The 18,179-nt window shown below is 37.4% G+C and overlaps 1 pseudogene; it reads right to left on the reverse strand.

The window, feature by feature from the left end:
* LOC123953928 overlaps nucleotides 1-17,968 on the reverse strand; it is a 28,476-nt pseudogene extending 10,508 nt beyond the window's left edge.
* Nucleotides 17,969-18,179: the final 211 nt, after the last annotated feature.

An 18,179-nucleotide genomic window follows, 5' to 3' on the forward strand; every position in this document is an offset into this window, starting at 1 on the left:
ACTACGGCAAACGATAGAGTTTCCTTAAAAAATTACAAGTAGAACTAAAACGTGACCCTGCAATCCCACTTCAAGGCATACCTAGAAAACCAAAATCACTATCTTAGAGGCATAGTTGCCCTGCCACATTTATTGTGGCTTTATTCATAAGAGTCAAGGTGAGAAAACAACATAAATAAAGCTGAAAAAAATAAAAGCATTGGATTTAGAACACAGTTATCTGACTTTAAACTCCTTCACTGACTTAGCTTTTTTCCAGCTTTATTGAGGTAATATTGACAAACAAAATGGTATATATTTAAGGTGTACAGTGGAATGGCTTATATTTTGAAATGATTACCACAATCAAGTCAATTCATACATCCATCACCTCACATAGTTATCCTGTTTTTTGTACCTTTGCAACGTATATTTGTGAGTTTGGGAGGAAGGAACTGCGCATTAATTCAGAAAACTGTGCAAAACAATGATATGTAATCTTCTGAGTTGTTGTAGTCCAAAAGTCTATAAAGATTTCTGCTTTGATTCAATTTCAAGTCACTAGAAGAATCCCAAAGTTCTTCCAGGCCTAGTTCTATTTCACTGTAACATCAGAAAACTAATATTGAAAAGAAAATCTTAAAAGGCTGCCAGTCAGAAAATATATGTTTTCTCTAAAGTACCAATCTGTAAACTAATAGCATTTTTTGCCTTACTTGAAGTTAATGTTTGTATTAGTTGGGTTAAGCTACCAAAAATCTCCCAGTGATCTAAAATAAATCAGCCTTTATTTTTTCCCCCCTAATAAATTCCAGTGCAAACATTCAGCAGATAACTTGGGTCAGAGACCTTGGTTCCTTCCACGGGTGTTCTTCCCAAAACCCTATGGACTCAGAGTTGCCCAGGGGAACCTCTGTGTCTAGAGAGTAGATGCGGGAAGGGCAAGTGAGTTCTTACCCCCACTCTTCACTGACCCACTTCTGTCCACATTCCATTAATAAACACCAGCCCCTGGGCCTCACCCAAGTAAAAGGCTGGTCTCAGTCTAGCCATCCCAGGCAGAACAGAGCATTAGCACCGTTTATGAGAATGGGCAATCTTTCTATATTATTTGATTAAAGAAAGGAAGAATCAACCCATCGAACAATAGAGTAAAAATATATAACTACTCAGTTAAAAGCAAACAAATACTAGGAGAGAAGAGCTCCATCAGGCAGTTATTAAAAGAACTACATGATATAAAGAAGAAAGAGTTTCTCTAATCTGTTTCCATCTACTCCATCACAATTTAAAGTCACATACATATATACATACATGCATAGAGAGATGCTATTTTTCTTTTTTGCCTTTTTGTGTGTTATGTTTTATAATTCTTTTTCCTGAAAAATTTATTTTGTTGGTGACAATGTTCCATTATAATATATGAATGAAAGCAACATTCTTTTGTTGCTGGGTGTGTGTGTGTGTGTGTGTGTGTTTGTGTTACTGTGTGTGTTTGTGTTACTCCTATTGGGGCTTCAATCAGATGCAACATCTTATTCGATGAAACATACCCGAAGCCTTGTACGAGACGATTTTATAATTTGCAGGATTCTGTTATGTTAGCTATACTCAGAGTCAGGTCTTTTTTTTCTACACCTATATTCTGTTACTCCAGGTCATGATTTTCCCTGGGTCTCTCCTGAAAATTGATACAAATACAGAATTTTATAGCATTAGCTTTTGATTTTTTTTCTAACAAAGGCCTTTCTTCACTCTAGCTGGGACCCTAAAGTCCTTAGGCATATGAGACTACCTCCTGAATTTATGTGTCTCTAAAATGCTTCTGTCAATGGCAAGGAAGACATATCTATATAATCCAAAGATCATATTTCTGCTTATTATTTTGAAATCCTGGAGAAGCTTATTTAGTTTACTGAGATGAATGATTCAGCCAAAAAAAAAAAAAAAACCTTTATGCTAATAGGTATTATGATTGATATGCCAGGCTTTATGACTCACAGTTTGCCATGTATATCATGCTTGAGCAAAATATATACTGCTAAAATGGATGGATTTAAGAATCTGAGAGACCCCTGTATTCTACAGCAATGATGCTTTTAATGTCCATTAAAAATTTCAGAATTCCCAAGAAGTTTCCTTTCATCTACTTTTAGCATTCCCTGGCCAGCATACCATATATTCCATATCAGAGACCTTTGGTTGACAATTTATTTGTGCAACAATTTAAATATTATTCATATGCCATGTTTTATCAACTCCAAGTTACCACTTAACAGGTAATTTGTACTAATACGTGAAAGGAAATTATGGTTGTAAATTGTTGATTGTGAAATATTTTGGGATTACTGATAGGCAAATTTGTGGAAAATATGCATCTTGACTTCAGTGTGATATGCTGTAACTTTGGAGAGACAAGTTTAAAATATTTTAAGAAACCGACCAGTCAGATGCTCCCTCTTCTTCAATGAAATCGTGGAAAATATTGATTTTGCAGAGAGTATTTCTGTGTATTTTGGATATTGGTGGTATATTATGTGAAAATGAAATTTTAGTGTGCATATTTTCTTGTGTCTATGATGTGAAATCTAAATTTGTAAGGCTGCCTGCAGACAGTAGTGCGCCATGCATTTGGGACCCTGGGGACACAGTTGATTGACTCTTGGCAATACCGTGGCAATAAATGGCAGGACTTCAGACAGCTTAACTGAGCAGGCAAGTTCTTCAGTTGTGTCTCCATAATTAATTGATCCATGATCTCATATGGTAAGTGTCCACTGCTAGCAAAAAAATGGACTACCAACTTTCTTCAGAAATTCTAAGTACGGGGCGCCTGGGTGGCTCAGTGGATTAAGCCGCTGCCTTCGGCTCAGGTCATGATCTCAGGGTCCTGGGACCGAGCCCCGCATCGGGCTCTCTGCTCCGCAGGGAGCCTGCTTCCTCCTCTCTCTCTGCCTGCCTCTCTACCTACTTGTGATCTCTCTCTCTGTCAAATAAATAAATTAAACCTTTAAAAAAGAGAGAGAGAAATTCTAAGTACAAGTTCAAAGAAGGAAAAGGACTCTCACTGCGATGGGGTGCCACTTTGATGAACGGTACTTTGTATAAGACACCACTTCCAAGGTACCATGTGGTTCTCTTTTAAATAAAGGTTTATGAATTTGCCCAGCGTGTTTGTCTTGTAAAATCAGTCAGATTCAGGGGGATTTTATAAATAGAAAGTTCCTTGGGATAGTAAAATAGTTTGTAAAAGCCACTGAGAAATAGCATATTTGACAACTGTTTTTAGGTTGGGAAGCCAACAAGTCATTAAGTGATTGTTTTTAAATCCTCATGATTGAGAGTAGAAAAATTCAAAAGTAGGTACCAGTCTCTGATGAGGTATTGTTATCATACTTGGGTGTAAAGTCAACTTCTCTTTCTGCAGAGAATGACGTCAGGTTAAAGCTCTAAAATAAATCTGAATTGTTTATATATAATGACAACCACATAAATTAAAACATACAGGAAATGCAGAATAAATCGCAAGGCATTACAATTCTGTGGAAGGGAAGACTGGCGAAAACTCAAACTTTAGTCAGGCCCCTGGAAAGTTCTCTGGAGCCCACCTCTGCACTTTCTTATAAAACCCAGTTTTAGTAAGTACCCTGCTCAGTCAGTTTAACCGGAATCCACCATGGAAGTTTCCCCTTAGTAATATTCTATGCACTGATTCCACCTTACTCTTGGCTATAAATTCCCACTTGCCCATGCTGTGTTTGGAGCGGAGCCCAGTCTCTCTTCCCCACTGGAAAACTGTACTGCAGGGCCCCTATACCTATCACAATAGTTCTGAATAAATTCTTCCTCACATCTTTAATAAGTGTCATCCATTTTTTTTCTACAATACCTGCTGATTTCTTACAGAGTTACAGAAAAGGTACATATAAATGTAATAAAAAATGTGATACCTGGCATAATAAGAAGAAAACAAAATAGTTGTTTGTACTGATTGGCACACTTGCTTTAAGTCAGCACACTTACTTCTAGGGCTTCTAGGGCTTTGTAAAAGCCCTGGATATAAAATTTTGGTTGGGGACACCTGGGTAGCTCAGGTGTTAAGCATATGCCTTCGGGCTCAGGTCATGATCTTGGGGTCCTGGGATTGAGCCTCACATCGTGATGGACTCCCTGCCCAGCAGGGAGTCTGCTTCTCTCTCTCCCTCCCTCTCCCTCCGCCCTTTCCTTCTTCAGTAAGATTTAAGAAAATCTTAAAAATAAAATAAAATTTTGGTTGGCTGCTGTACCGCTGGACTCCCATTTCATAGTGAAAAACATACAGAATCGTAATTTAGAAATATTAAAGATTCATAGAAGCTAGAATTATTATACCTAAAAAAAGGCACTTGTTAGTATATAGTAGCCATAATTTCTCCATTTTAATCTTTTTTTTTTTTTAAATATTTTATTTATTTATTTAATTGACACAGAGACAGCAAGAGAGGTAACACAAGGAGAGGAAATGGGAGACGGAGAAGCAGGCTTCCCATAGAGCAGAAGCCCAATGCGCAGCTAAATCCCAGGAGACTGAGATCACACTTGACCTAAAGACAGACACTTAACAACTGAGCCACCCAGGTGCCCCCAACTTTCTTAATCTTCAACTACAAATCTAAGCCCTAGATCTTGCAGAAGAATTGTAAACTGAGTCAAGGCTGAATTCTATGTGTAAAGCCCTCAAATCCCACCTTTCAGTATTTGGTCATGGGACTCTACTGCACATTCATCCCTGCAAACACAAACTCTGAGAAAGGGGACCCCAAATCCTAGTTTCATCTTAGATGGGAATGCCCAGCAGATCCTGAAAACATGGCAGGGGTGTTAGCCATCAGCTCACAAATGGGCATAAACCACTCAAGCAAAAACTGTCAGGAGTCCCAGGTCAGATTCCTTCCAGTGGGAAGTCCTAGTGATTCTCTGATATATTTTCCATGCTTATAACTGTTATAAACACGACTGGCAGGATTTCAACCTGTTTTTCTGGTTGGGCTTCCCAGCAGATAAACTCTGTAAACGGCACGCACAAGCCTACTGCATGCCCCGGCTGTCTACATGCACTAGCCGACTGCATAGGTACACCGAGTTTTCTAGAAAATAGAAATTTGTAAGGACCGTCTCAGAAAAATTGGTAGAGGCAGTTTCTGCATTTTGCCCAGTAGGTCAGACTGAGAAAAATAAACTTTCGTAAACTGAGCAAAGGTGAAAGAGTAGGTGAGTGGCTTCGGAGAATGACTAACATATTTGAATGTCATTTGGGAATTGAAACCACAGAAAATGCTCTTCGGGGCCATATTTGTCCATGGCCTCCACCCCGAAGTTCAAAAGCAATTTTAAATCACTTTAGTGAGCAGAGCTGAGATGCAGAGATTCTGCACGAACTGAGACACATGACTGATCACTGGGTAAGTTGTCAGTCAAAAAATGGGGATGATACAGACTCAAAATTTATGGCCCTCAATTTAGCATTCCTAAATTATAAAGAAAAAAAAATGTGGGACCATCAGGATCAAGGGAGGAACTGTCAGTATAAGAAAGTCAAAACTAGTTCATGGGATTTTACTTTTTGGTGTGTCTAATAATACAGTAAGCAGTAGAGACACTAGAAAACCCAGTGTTTTAAATGATTTTTGTCAAACACTTCCAAAAGCTGTTCTGTGGGGGAAAAAAAAAAAACCATGAAGGACTTGTCAAGTTTGAATACTTGAGCACAGTCTAAAAAGAGAATCCATCTTAAACTCATTTCCATCTCTGTTTCTAGAACTTAGATCTCCTTGCTCCGGTGTGAAAATCGTATCAAGCAGATGGACATTAGGCTAATTAATCTATGTTGTGAAAAAAGAAAATTATCTGCTTTCAAGTTCAATCCCCCCTACCTCCACCCCCAAACTGTCTAAGCTCTTTGTAGAAAGGGAACATTATCTCTTATATAAGACATTTTAGATACATTTCAATGTAAAATTTATAAGGCACCAAATTCTTATGGATTCAAATCTGTTCAGTCTTTCTATCATCACAGAGTCCAGATGCATAAGAATAAGAAATTAAATTATAATATATGTTAGGTAAAGAATATGCCATTTAGTTACCCGAGGCAATCTCCTTTGCCCTGAGGAGAATGAGAGCAAACTCATAACAGGAAGTACTCATTTGAGCCACACAAAGTCATGAGTAGGAAAATCCAGCAGATTATTTTCATCAATTCTCATTCTATGTAATATCTTAAATTATGATAAGTATGTTGTAAGTTCTTATAACTTGCATACAATGTAAAATCTTATTATTCATATATCGGAAAAATATTTCCAGACCCCTTACTACCCTTGGCTACCAGCTACTCTGGCCAACTGGGTCCAGGTGAAACATAGCAAAGATATTGTGTAGCATTAAATAAACAAAACGAAACTGAACTCATCCTCCTCCTAATAAGTAGTGACTTTCTGTTTGACTATTTTTCTTTGAGATTCTGGATTCCCAATTCACAGACTCATTCTTTTCTGATGAAATGGGAGTTTGCCAAATGATTTTTCTGTGCTCTATGAGTGCCTTTATAAACATACCTGTTTGATCGTTTTCTACTGCCTACATTTCTTTCCCAGTGCTCTGTTTACCTAGATACACATTCTTTCAGTTAAGTGATGGGCCCTGAATGCAAATATCTGACTTGCACCAAATCCTCTGGCTGGCCACACTGAGGATGCCAAGCATTGACATTTTACATACATTGTATTGCAAAGCTAAGTAGTACCAAGAATGTTAGCCTGCCCACCTGTCATCAGCAGTTTAATTTTTCCTTAGCATTTACCATCTCAATGAGTTCCCTAAAATCTTAGCAAGTATCGCTTTACTAAATCAGATCACCTACCCTTCAGAGAATGTCCACTCCCTGAGTAAATTGTACACTGCTCTGTGATAATTAAAATTTCTAGATGAATTGATCAGACCATAAGGAAATTCTTACCAGAAAAAATTATCGAATGAACAAATTAAATTGAAAACCTTTCAAGAATATTTCCCAGCTTGACCAAGACCATCTCCACCTTAAAAATACAAATAAATTGCATCTTTGTGACAAACCAGACTTTATGAAAAAAAAAAAAAAAAAAGTCCATCTCCCATTTCTTTAGGAATAAGCTCATTTTTGCTGGTTCATGATCTGGTTTTTGATCTTAGTTCACTAAGAGCCTTTGAAATAGCAGAATATCACCAGTGGCAGAAAGACAGTTACTCCTAGTTTGTGCATAATCATTGTGTGTCATGTTTCTGGGAAAGTGACCCAGTCATATAGACAAAATGATGTGATTTTGAACAACTTTCTTTCAAATTATTTCTCCTACAATTTGACTTACGTTGCTAAGATTTGTGATTCCCAAAACATCAACTACGTCTGACAACATAGCTCCTAGGCCATTTATTATCACAACTGAGTGTAAAATTTCACCTAAAACGGTTGTTCCTGCCTAAATTTCCAAATGAAGAACCAATACATGGTTTTGTTTATCCAACTCTACAACTCGGTTTTTGCTAAATCCATGCTGCATAACTAAACACCCTGAAAGCGTTTTGTTGTGTTTTTTTTTTTTTTCCTTTCACTTTTCTGTGGATTGAATAGAGAAGATTTGTTTCAGGCCTGCAGTCTGTTGGCCTTGACTTTAGGCTCTAAATTCCATTTAGATCCATTTAGATCAGCTCCGTATTGGCTCCACATCATTTCTGGATCAGCAGCTAGTTTGTGTACATTTCTCTCATCATGGGGCACAGGAGACCAGGAGACAAGGCAGAAGCATGGGTAACCTCTTGAAGTCTTAGCTCAGAACTAGTAAGACTGCAATTTCTTTACCAATTCCATTGACCCAAAAAATCCCATTGCTGAGCCAAATGTATGGGGAAGTACATTCTGCATAATTTCTTACTTTGCAGTGTAACAAGCTAGGAGGGAATAAATAAAGAACAATGATCTAAGCTACCATAGCAAATTTAAATACTGGAAACTAGGCTTATAAAGCCTTCCTTGGACAGCAAAACACCCTGTACTATGAAAAATATAATAGAAGAAAATATCTAGCATGACTTCCTATGACGTTTAGGGATATAATCTTCAACAAAAAAAGGAAAATAATAGTCATGGTAATTGAAACTCAGGCTCCCATGAAGCAAAGAGAATCACGAGTCAGAATAAAAAATAATTGAATTGGAAAAAATCCACTTTAAGAACTCTGAGTAGTAGATCTATTTCTCTGCAGACAGCAGGGGGAAACTTCAACCGTCTGGACATTAGAAAGAATAATCACAAAAACTTAAAAAGAGACATGTGTTATAATTCACCAAAGGAGCTTTTGTTATAATCAATCCTTCTTCATGCATAAACATGTGCATATTCAAAGCAATGTAAACAAAATCAGCCTGTTTGAACATGTATGAATGTTATATCCGGCAGCTGCCAAGATTGGAACCAACTGACCCCGTAGGCCTCAGAAAGAATTCTCAAATTCCTCTACTTGAAAAGAAAAGGATTTTATATAGAAATGGACACCGTTGATTAGTGAGGTTGCGTGACTCTCCTTTAGGGAAGCACTAGAAACCGTGTTTCATTCATGTGCTTGTTTTTTGATAAATGGGTAGTTAAATCATATTAGGTGAAGATTCAGTACACGATGTGATTTTGTTTATACAGATTGACTAGTTAAAGGCAGGCTGAGGGCATATAAAAAGTATTGGTTCCTCAACTCCAGTCCGGTCCACCGATTGCTTGCAACGTAGCTCATGGTTTGTGTCACGCGTGCCACTGGGTTCCAACCAGATGATTCATAGAACGGGATTTGGAAAAGGAGTGAGGCTGAGAGGTGGCTTTCCTGCCGCAGGGGTCGGCAAATGTATTTATTTCCTAATGTTGTGGCTGTCGGGCAGCAAGGCCTGCGCGTGTAATCTTTGTGCCTGGATCAGAGAGGAGGTATTGTGGCCACGCCATTCTTTCACTCCACATGGCCAGCAAGGCAGGAGCATTCTGACACCAGCTAGACTTTCTGGATCTCCAGTCTCACAATTATGGCAGAAGGAACAGTTTCCTCAGAGGACTAATTCCAGGATGTCGCTCTGACAATTATTCTTGGAACCCCCACCTAAAGCAAGCTACCCCGTAATTCACTGAACTAAACATATGTTTTCATAAACAAACTAGAAAGCTTTGTCTACTCTCAGGTTTAACTGACACAGATCATGAATTACTTGGACAGATTTTCTGATCGGGCTCTTCTGCCTTCCTAGGAAATACTACACTCGGTTACGGCAACGTCTGTATATGCGGACACACACATGCATCTACTACTTTCTTCGAGATATGTCAACAGCTATAATTAAAAGTCATATATTTCCATAACCCCCTCCCCCTCTCCCAACTCCGAGAGTATGTGCTATGGTGAGTGCTGTGAAGTGTGTAAACCTAGTGATTCACAGACCTGTACCCCTGGGGATAAAAATACATTATATGTTTATAAAAAAAAAAAAGAAAGAAAGAAAGGATGAATACCCAACTTTTGTAGCAACATGGACGGGACTGGAAGTGATTATGCTGAGTGAAATAAGTCAAGCAGAGAGAGTCAAGTATCATATGGTCTCACTTATTTGCGGAGCATCACAAATGACATGGAGGACATGGGGAGATGGAGAGGAAAAGGAAGTTGAGGGAAATTGGAAGGGGAGGCGAATCATAAGAGACTATGGACTCTGAAACACAACCTGAGGGTTTTGAAGGGGTGGGGGTGGGAGGTTGAGGAACCAGGTGGTGGGTAATAGGGAGGGCACGTATTGCATGGAGCACTGGGTGTTGTGCAAAAACAATGAATATTGTTTTGCTGAAAAAATAAATTAATTAATTTAAAAAAAGTTATATATTTCTTTTCTCATACTGTTGTTACTCATTCTGGAAATCAAATGTATTAGGGGTCTCCAGAGAAATAGAACCACTAAGATGGGTATGTGTATATAAGAAGAGATTTATCAGGAAGAATTGGCTCATATTATGGAGGCTAAGAAGTCTCCTCATCTGTTGCCTGCCAGCTGGAGATTCCAGAAAAGTGGACGGTGTGATTCAGTCTGCACTGAAAGGCCAAAGAGCCAAGGGAGAGGCTGATGTAGATCTAATCCAAGGCTGAAGGCCTGAGAACTAGTAATGTGGAGAACAGAAGATTGGTGTCAGTCATTAAGGCCAAATTCTTCCTTTCGCAGACATTTTCTTCTATTTAGGCCCTCAGTGGGTTGGACCAGACCCACCCGCACAGGAGATGGCAAACTGATTTACTGAGTCCACTGGTTCAAATGTTAATTTTTTCCAGAAACATCCTCACATACCCAGAAATAATGTTTAACCAAGTATCTGGGCACCTTGTCATACAGATGAGTTGACCCATAAAATTAACTACTACATCAGGTTTATTTTTTTGATACATGAAATGGATTGGTCATCTCATTCCTTTTTTATTATTTTGAAGAAAACTTTCCTACAAGAGAATTTTTTGCTTTCTGGACATATTTGTATAACTTACCCATAAAGCCATATGTCACACACATACACACACAGGGTGTATTTGATATGGGTTAGTTAATAATGCTTGTGTTTTATCATTTATGTGTTTTTCATTATTATCAATGATTCAGGATTTTCCAGAAAATTTTCAGTACTTTCCAGCACTTTTAAATTTCCTGATTTATTGGTAAACAGTAGTTCATGGTGGTCATTGTTTCTACATACCTATTTTATGTACTGTATTCATCTAAAATTTTATATTTTCCCACTTTTCTCCTTTCTCTTCTTCTTCTTTTCTATCTATCGATAACATATTTCAATTTCCAAAAATTGAAAGGTTAGGACAAAGTATGTATAAGATGTCTCATTACCAAAACTTTGTCTAATCAAGCTGTCAGTCTTTACACACATAGTAGTATCCTACATGCATTCTGCGACACCTTACTTTGGTCACCTATCAATACAAGCTAAAGGTGTCAGCATTTCTGTATATTCAGAACTGCCTTTTTTCTCCAAATGTACAAAATTACAAATTTCATTCAGTTTTTTGTTTGTTTGTTTGTGTTTTTTTTTTAGATTTTATTTATTTATCTGACAGAGAGATCGAGAGAGCAGGGGGGGCCAATGGAGAGAGAAAAGGGGAAGCAGACTCCCCTCCCAAGCAGTGAGCCCGATGCAGGACTCAATCCCAGGACCATAGGATCATGACCTGAGCCGAAGGCAGATACCCAACCATCTGAGCCACCCAGGTGCCCCTTTCATTCAGTTTTTTTATGTGAAGTTATTTCCAATCTCTGACTTTTATAATCATGGATAAATGAGTCATTTTGTACATGTACCATATTTGCATTAAACGATTTCTTCTCAATGACTAGGAACAACCTGTGTTAGCTGTATATGTATACACATATGTATATCATATCTTTACATCTCTATCCATGTCTCTGTGTGTGTATGTAAGGGTTTTGGGGTTTTTTTTATTTAAGTCATCTCTATGCCCAACATGGGACTTGAACTCAAGACCCTGAGATCAATAGTTGCACACTTTTCTGACTGAGCCAGCCAGACGGCCCTGTGTGTGTGTGTGTGTGTGTGTGTGTGTGTGCATATATATGTATGTGCATGTGTGTGTGTGTATATATACACACACACTAAGCCATTGTGACATGAACCACAAATATTTTGTCCATATTTTCTTTTTTGAACATTTGAACTTCCAAGGTAGTGAGTCTTATAGATCTGCTTTATTTTGTTTTAAGGTCACAGATTCATCAACGGACTCTGGATTTGGAATCATAGTTTAAGAGTCCCGTGAATAGGGCTGGTGATTAAGCATGTGGTAGTGATACCCAGGGATGATTTCCCAGCTACTGACTGGTCCCGGATTTTCCAGCAGCTGCTGAGTCACTTAGGCAATGTCCTGTTCCAGTCTGCTTTCTCCTCTCCTCTCCTCTCCTCTCCTCTCCTCTCCTCTCCTCTCCTCCGCCCCAGCCTGACAGCCCAGACACTGTCAGACTGAGTATTCGAGCCAGACCAAGTTTTCTTCTCTACTTACTGCAACATTATATGCTGAAATTAAAATGAAAACCCATTCTCTGGAGATAGGTGGATCCCTTGAAGAATACTGGTATTGATACTTTTATGCTCTCACATATTTTTACCCTGATATACATTATTTCACATGTATTTGAAAATCCTCCAAGACTTCATTATCAGCCAGGTATTTTTTTTCTACAGCATAGTTGCCTTCTCTTATCGGAACTCATATATGGCAAACTTTAGTTTTGAATAAAAGTATAAATAATTAGTATATAAATTACAAATATCTGAGAATAATTTTAATATAGAGTGTGATTAGGAATAGAGAAAGCTGCCTCTAAATGAAATGACAAAAATATATATTTGACCCTTGAACAATGCAGGGATTAAGGGCTGCCAATACCCCAGGCAACTGAAAAACTGAAAAGTTTTGACTCTCCAAAACAACTACTCCTAGCCTACTGTTGACCAGAAGTCTTACCAATAGCATAAACATTAGATTAACACCTATTTTGTATGTTGTATGTGTCATATACTGTATTTTTATGATAAAGGGAGGAAGAGAAAAGAAAACATTATTAAGAAAGTCATAAGGAAGAGAAAAGACAGGTTATCAGCAACACTCTGTTTATTGAAAAAGTCTGTCTATAAGTAGACCCAGGCATTTCTCCCATCCAAGTACTAACCAGGCCCGACCCTGCTTAGCTTCTGAGATCAGACGAGATCGGGCGCGTTCAGGGTGGTATGGCCGTAGACGACCCAGGCATTTCTAACTCATGTTCTTCTAGGGTCACATGGATAACAGAATTTTTTTTTTTTTTGAACGTATGGATAAAAGAATTTTTTAAAGTCATAAATTTTTGATATTGTAGATTATAACTCACAAAGTAGGGAAAGTTTGATTTTCTATTTCGTTGCTCTACCTGGGTCATTATGTATTGTGTAAGACTCATGTTAAATGGCCCTGTGGATTTTGTTAAACATATGTTTGCAGCCCCACATGGGATTTCTCTTTTGACCTATTTACGTGTATCCCCAGATGATTTGTGACATGTTTTTGGAACACTATGGATAAGACTATAACATATATATATATATAAAACATATGGTTCAGATCTTTTTCCTTCAAATACTTTAAATCAAAAATCAGTTTTCTTAACTTCAAGTTTACTTTCAAATTAACTAATATTTTCTTCTGGAATACTTAGAAAATCCTTTCTACATTTCAATCGTTAATGCATTTGGAGTTTATTGTGGCCTCATGTATGGGATGGATGCAACGTTTATTTTGAAATGATTCCTCTGCTTGCTTTACTGTTGATCAAAAGCCCATTTTACATACGTCAGATTATAGACATCACATTTACCATGTGTTAAATTTCTGTATATGTGGGGTTTTTTCAGAATTGTTTACTTTGTGCTCTACTTTTTATAATCCAATACCATATTGTTTTAATTATTAGAGTTTTAGAACAGTTTTTATCTGATGGTCTAGACTCAACTGTTCTGTTTTTAGAATGTTCCTAGTTATTAATGTTCATTAATATTTATAGTTAGACCTTAGAAACTTATATGATTCCAGGAAAGTAAAACCAGACTGTATCTTTATTTGAGTTGCTTTAAATTAATACATTTAACTTGGAGATATTGTTATGATGTTGAGTTCCTCACTTCAAGAACACAATATAATTTCCTATTTGTTCTAGTTTACTTTTAAGCCTTTCACAAGTACCTTGAGATTTCTTATTACATTTTAGGCATTTGTTAAAGTAATTCTTTAGCATTTTATGTGTTCTGTCTTTTGTTGGTAGAAATAAAGTCTAGGTCTGTACATTAATATTATCTCTTATAAGTTAAGAATGTTCCTATTGTTTGCAATAGTTTTCCAATTGGCCATTATATCTGCTATTTGTTTTCAAATTCCTATCTACTGATGTGTAAGTGATTAAGTATAAATAATTAAGTATAAATACTTAAGTATAAATATAAGTGATGGTCATAAGCATGACTTCTTGTTCTTAATCATACAAAGAATGTGTTTACTGATTCCCATACAGAGAAGATGGAGAATTTGGGGTGTTTATATGTATTTCTATATATTTATATTCATAAAAAACTATTAAACTAACCATTCTTCCATTCCTGTTATTCACTGTTCTCGTCATATATGGAGATACATGTCCCCTTAAAAATAATAAAATGATTCATTATATTAATAGTTGCCAAATTTTTATAATATACACATCCTTACAAATAGTTCTAATTGAGTCTGATGTATTACTTTTTGATGATGACATTGGATTCTATCTACAAATACTTTCTTAGGATTTCTGCAATAATATTTATGCATTTGATATTTCCTTAATATCTCTAAGCATGATTGATTAGACACTTCTTAATATAAATTTCAAATAATTAGTATCAATGTTATAATTACTTAATTAAAATCAAATTTTTCTTATTTTTGTATGATATGAAATAACTTTATGAATTTTGAATTTTTTTTTTTTTTTTAGGGTTTTTGGAAAACTCCCCCGAGGAACTGTTTGAGCTTAGTATTTTGGGATGTGTTAGAAAACTTTCTCTATCCTATGAATGGAGATTATCTACTTGAACTTTTCTACTTCATCTGAGATTAGTTTTGGTAAATTACATGTAAGCTGGGTTTTTGTACACATTTGCAGGGACCAGTGAAAAGTTGAATTTTTGTTTAAAGTTTCATCTATTTTGATGTTCATTTCTCCTTTGCTACTTCTTATTTTGTATGTTTGTATTTCTTATTGTGTCTCCAGATTAGGTCATTGAGAATTACATTTCTTATACTGACTTTTCCTTAAAGGCAAACTTTCACATTTATATGTATATCAACAGTTTTCCTGCTTTCTAACTCATTAATTATTTTTAAAATATTTTATTTATTTATTTATTTATTTGAGAGTGAGACAGAGCACAAGCGGGGGGAAGGAGAGGGACAAGTAGACTCCACACTGAGCACAGAGCCCAATGCAGGCCTGGATCCCATAACCTTGAGATCATGACCTGAATGGAAATCAAGAGACAGATAGACACCCAACTGAGTTATCCAGGTGCCCCCATTAATAACTTTTTTATCTTTGCTTCTTATTTACTTCTACTTTTGAACAGCTTTCTTAAATATGTTCTAGCTTTGGGTAAATAATTCATGTATTTCATTTAAGAAGTGTTTAAAGCTATAAACACACAAACAAACACATGCATAATGGCATGTTTCAAGCCACTTACTGCTTTAGCTCTACTGAGAAATTCTAATACGAGATCTTTTCATTATTTTTTTTAAATTTTTGAAATCATGCTTCTCAGTTTGTATTTCCCCATAGACCTGAGATTTTTCTGCTTTGTTTACTTTATGCAGAGCTTTTAAATTTCACAATGAAATTACCTGTTGCTTCTAAATTTATGTTTCAGTTTCAACTCTTTCTTTCTTTGAATGCAAAAATAGTCATTTCTAGTTTGGGGGACTTACTGAGAATTTTCTAGTGAGCAAATATACAATTTATCTTCATGACTCAGACATGGGCATTTGGAAAGATGTATATTGTTTTCTTCTACATTTCTTATTTATTATTACTTGAAAACATTGTACTGAGAAATGCAATACAATATGGGAAACAGATATATAGCTTAATAAATTATAATAATATCCATTCATTTACCATCCAGCACAAGAAAAAAAATACTGTCTTCATGTCCTTCTCTACCATTCTATCATTACTTTTGAGATTTTCCTGGATATTGTGTTTGAAAGAAAAATAGAACCATACATAATTATATGAACCCAATATCCATGATTCAGAATTTTACAGTCAGATGACTTAAAGTTTTGAGTCACTTCCTCTGAAAAATGGTTTAATTCAGGATTATTAGCTATCCAAGTGGCAGCCTTTTAGGGTCCAAACACCAAGCTCAAGGAGTTTGCCACACGTAATGCTGCATTCTGGGATATTAACTTTCCACACACCACTCAACAGGATTCACCTAACTAGATGGGAAGTGAGTGAACTCGTCGTAATGTCTCACATTAGTGCTTCAGGGCTGAACCTCATTAGTGCCAGCCATGTCAGCTGTGTCCTCTGGAATGCATGTGTCAAACCCAGGTGGACTTGTAACAAATGTATTGGTATTAACTCCTCTGAATGGTAGAGGGAAGCAGGAGTAGTAGCAATCAGGGAAAGCCTCCAGTCACAGTGCAAACCAGACACTACAGAAAAGAAGGGGGGAAAAAGGAGCAAAGGTAATGATCCCTATTATATCTCCATTTAATCAACCAGTTGGCTCCTGGATCCTGAAGAATGGCTGTAATCTACCTCAAGTTCAACCAAAAACTGGGAATTGCAGCTGCAGCATTGAACGTGGAATCTTTGTTAGACCAGATTAATATGGCTTCAGGTTTGTGATCACTTGATTGGGCAAATGTATTTTTTCCTATCCCAATGTGAAAAGAAAACCAGAACAGTTTGCACTCTCAAGGAATACACAAAATACACACTTACGGTTCTGTCTGATGCTGCTTTAACTCTCCAACTCTCTGTCATGATTGCTGGACAGGTCATGAGTATCAGGATATTACTCATAACATTGTATTGATTCATTATATTGAAAGCGTCTTTTTAATTGAGCAGGGTGACAAAGAGGTGACGAGCTTTCTGGAGACCTATTGAGTCCCGCATCGGGCTCTCTGCTCAGCGGGGAGCCTGCTTCCCTCTCTCTCTCTCTCTCTCTGTGCCTGCCTCTCTGCCTACTTGTGAACTCTCTCTGTCAAATAAATAAATAAAATCTTAAAAAAAAAAGTGAAAGAAATAAAAATGTGACTGTGCCCCTATCAATATACAGGGACCATCCATTTTAGGAATATCTTTAGGATTCAGGTGAATACTGGGATGTCCTCCCCCCTGCTTTTTACATTCGTTATCACATGGAAAGACAGATGATGACATCTATTAAGCCTCTTTTGTTATGGAGACAACACACACTTCACATTTAAGAATAGAGCTCCTGGGCTGCTCAGTGAGTTAACTGACCTCCTCTTGATCTCTGCTCAGGTCTTGATCTCCGGCTTGTGAGTTCAAGCCTCACATTGAACTCCGTGTGAATCCCACTCAAAAAAAATAAAAATAATTTTAAAAATAAAATTAATAATAATAATAATAAATAAAGGTTCTTTCTATATCCAAGGAGACGTGGACATCCACCAAGCATCAGCTGAATAATCCTTTAGATTCCTGGCATCCTGGGACCAGCAGACATGGGAAGGATTCACCATCCTAGCAAGGGTAACTCTGATCACCAGGAAAAAGCTAGTGTTGCTGCTACATATGAAGGCGGTGAGGACTGTATGTGGAATACAGATGAACCTCTTAGCCATCTCTAATCCTCCCTGGCCCCAAAGTGATTGGAGGTACAGCAATCCTAATGTAAGAAAGGTCTGGTGACCAGGCAAGCAGATCTCTGAAGAGTAAGGGTGTGGACCACACCATTAGGTATGTGTCTAAAACTTCAGTACTTGGCCCTGCTCAGGCAGTGGCTGAAGTTCACTGGGAAAAGGAAGACTGTCACGAGCATACTACAAAGGCGCACAGAGGAGTTGTGACTTTCCATGGTGTCAGCTTTACTCAATCATAAAGCAAAGTTAAATCACAAGTTTAAAGCAGTTCAGGATTCCAAACTCAATGACATTCCACCATGTGATTAAAGTTGGCTTCCTACATGGCAGACAGAAGACAAACCACACAACGAACAGGGAGCAGAAGGGTGCAGGAATGTAACAAACCCAACACGAAGTACATTTGTGCATGCACGGTTGAGATAAAGCCGAGGTCTGGTCCGGGTCAGCTCTCGGCACTCATTGCTTCTCATGTTCAAGCAGGGAAGGATCTCGGTTCTGTTCGGAGATTAATCAGGGTGCAGTTGCCTCTTTAAAGTGGTCAGACATGCAGGGGTCATGTCTGGAGGTCTGACAGTTTGTTGCCAAAGTCCTTCCCTTTTTAAAGGGATTTAATTGGTTTGGGGTCCCTGCAGACCTCCTCTGGTTCTGCTTGTTATCAGTTCTGGGGTGTCGGCTGATGTT

This window comes from Meles meles, chromosome 12 (assembly GCF_922984935.1).
Source record: "Meles meles chromosome 12, mMelMel3.1 paternal haplotype, whole genome shotgun sequence".
NCBI classification, from domain to species: Eukaryota; Metazoa; Chordata; class Mammalia; order Carnivora; family Mustelidae; genus Meles; species Meles meles.